This window comes from Humulus lupulus, chromosome 8 (genome assembly GCF_963169125.1).
Source record: "Humulus lupulus chromosome 8, drHumLupu1.1, whole genome shotgun sequence".
NCBI classification, from domain to species: domain Eukaryota; kingdom Viridiplantae; phylum Streptophyta; class Magnoliopsida; order Rosales; family Cannabaceae; genus Humulus; species Humulus lupulus.
Window position 1 is genome coordinate 165,960,862 of NC_084800.1, and position 2,989 is coordinate 165,963,850.

A 2,989-nucleotide genomic window follows, 5' to 3' on the forward strand; every position below is an offset into this window, starting at 1 on the left:
TAAATCATTTTCGTGGCGTTACTACACCTTAACGTAGAAATGAAAATGTATCCAACTGATAAATTGAAAAGCTTTATGTAAATTACAAAGTTCATGAAATACTTTTAAAGCTTTAAGTAAATGATAAAGTTCACAAAATACTTTTAATGAAATATAATAAAACCAAGTTTGTTGTTTATTTATAAAATAGCATAGCAGAACTCCACTCCCTTCAGGTCAGCCCCATATGTACAGTCATGTTGGCTCCACGTATACTCATCAACGATTTATATTTGGGGCCTCTTACCTACAATACAAAACATTAACTGATGAGCTAAGGCTCAGTAAGCAGAATAACTACCTCATATGCATTAAAATAAACGTGCAACATGCTATGTATTCTCTTTCTTTCTTTCACTTTCCTTTCTTTTGGGCCCTAGAGGATGCTGCTGCCGGCATTACATAGGGAATCACATTCCCACCTGAACATAAACATAATAATAGGGAATTTCCCGCATAAACATTCATCATATAGGGACGTACATCTCCCTCCTTACATTTTTGGGACTTAGGTCTCCCAAGCAGCACCTCTACTTTAACGTTTTCAATAACTTGTCTGTGAACATTAAGCGTGCTTATGCATAATATAACATTCTTGAAAATAACTTATGCATAAGAACAATATGACAGATTAACATATAAAGCATATAAATGCACATAAGACACATAAAATACTTGTATTGTAGATGAGGATTCTACTTACCTTGCGTCTTGATAAAACAACCGAAATTGTTAGCTTCCTGGTAAAAACACAAACTATTAACTTACATAAAATCTACATGATGTAATTTTAGTTTATAATTGTTGTTATTCTATTTTTCTCTTCTTCTTATTTTATTGTTTATTTTATGTCCAGGCATATGGTCATACTATAATTGTCCATGGCAAGATCCTGGTCTAAAAGTCGTGGTCATGGTCATGGTCATACGGAAATGTCCAGGTCATAGTATCAGTCCATAATAATAGGGAATAAGGTCATATAATAAAAGTCCAAATAGTCCAAAGTGTGACCATAGCCTATATAAGTTTAGTATTATAAAGATACATAAAAAAATAGTTTATATTTCAATTTTGGCATTTGTAAAATATGACGACATGGTAAAATAATCCATATATAAATTTTAGCATTTTAATGGCATAGTAAAGTAATCTATATAAATTTTGGCATTATAATGGCATGGTAACATAATCCATATATAAATTTGGCATTATAGTAAAATAATCTATATATAAATTTTTGGTATTATAACGGCATAGTAAAATAATCTACATATAACTTTTGGCATTATAACGTCATAGTAAAATAATCTATATATAAATTTTGGCATTATAACGGCATAGTAAAATAATCTATATATAAATTTTGGCATTATAACGGCATAGTAAATTAATCTATATATAAATTTTTGCATTATAACGGCATAGTAAAATAATCTATATATAACTTTTGGCATTATAACGGCATAGTAAAATAATCTATACATATATAATAACTAAATAACTGAAAAGAAAGGCTCGGGAAGAGCTTACCTAAAAAGTTTTCGTAGGCTAGCGTTACGGACAGAACTTCGCCTAGATCTCCGAGGTTTAGAACTTTAGAAGGATGTTAAGAAGATTTTTGGGTATAGTAAGAGAAAGGAAAATGAGGTTTTTGTGATTTCAAGATGAGTTTTGGAAGGGGTATTTATAGGAAAAACTTGGGATACTATTCTAATAAAATATTAAAAATAATAAGTATAGTGGAATAATAACATATTCAAAATATCAAGCATAGTAATTTGCTTAAGTCATCAATGTGTCACTACTGCATCAACATGTGGAACCCATGGGGTGGACCCCGCTGTGGGACCCATGTGGACCCTACTGTGGGACCCTTGCGGACCCCACTGTGGGACCCACTATGAATAGTACCCGGTGAATAGTAAAAAAATTAAAATTTCCCAATCTTCTTATATTACTTAGTCCAGCATTTTTGACTCACAAACTTTTCTGAAAAAGTTTCTCTAACACCCATAAATTAATTATTCCCACCTGTTGGTTACTTCAACAACTTAGAATTGTTAAAATCCCATAATAGAAAACAACTACACCCCCAATGGTCATGAACACTATTCACCAACGGTCATAAACGGCTAGTTTTTGCCCTATAAATACTTGTTCCTTCAACCATTTATTTGCACAACTTCTTCATCTCTTAACCTTCTAGATAAAATTCATCATCAAAACATGAATTTCTCTTTATTTTTCATAACTTTAGTGATTGTTTGCTTGTATTTAGCATCATTCTATGGGTATTATACTAATGAAATGCCCATGAATGTTATAGTTGCATATTCATTAGTTATTCTTCCACTTTACTTAATAGCTCTAACATTCAGTTAGCATTGTAATGCACTCAAAAATGAATAAAAAAATATCTTCTCTTATCTTTCATAATTGTTATAATTTGTAAAAAGAAAATGGGAGTTACAGTTACTTCCGGCAATATGTCAAAAACTAGAGTACTGGTCAGATGTCCGCGAGCCAGAGAGTAGCCGCGCCCCCGACGACGCAAAACAATAACTCCTGAGCTCGGGAAGAGGACAGGCCCCCGCCGATTGATGGAGAGGATGTAATAACCATCTCGGGAGGGCCTCACCTCGCAGGAGGGGGCAGGAATGCCCAAAAGAGGTATGTTAACGAGTTGAAGACAGGGGACGGGTCTCCTTATGAACCCGAACCTAGGGCACCAAACAGCCAGAGGATTGAAACACAATCAATAACCTTCACCGAGGAAGACGCCTCCCATGTTCAGTTCCCTCATCATGATCCGCTGGTCATTACTCTTCAGCTGGCCAATAAAAGGGTCCACCGAGTTCTCATAGATAATGGGAGCTCAGTCAACATCCTTTATAAAGCAACCCTCGAGAAGATGGGACTCTCCCTTCGCGACCTGAAAGCATGTGCAACT

At 34.4% G+C, this 2,989-nt stretch overlaps 1 long non-coding RNA gene across 1 annotated transcript; it reads right to left on the bottom strand.

The window, feature by feature from the left end:
• LOC133794610 (uncharacterized) lies at window positions 1–1,681 on the bottom strand. The gene is made up of 3 exons (XR_009875275.1): window positions 1,570–1,681; window positions 743–779; window positions 1–286 (listed from the first exon to the last, which is right to left on the bottom strand). It is a non-coding gene; the product is annotated as an uncharacterized LOC133794610 (long non-coding RNA).
• Window positions 1,682–2,989: the final 1,308 nt, after the last annotated feature.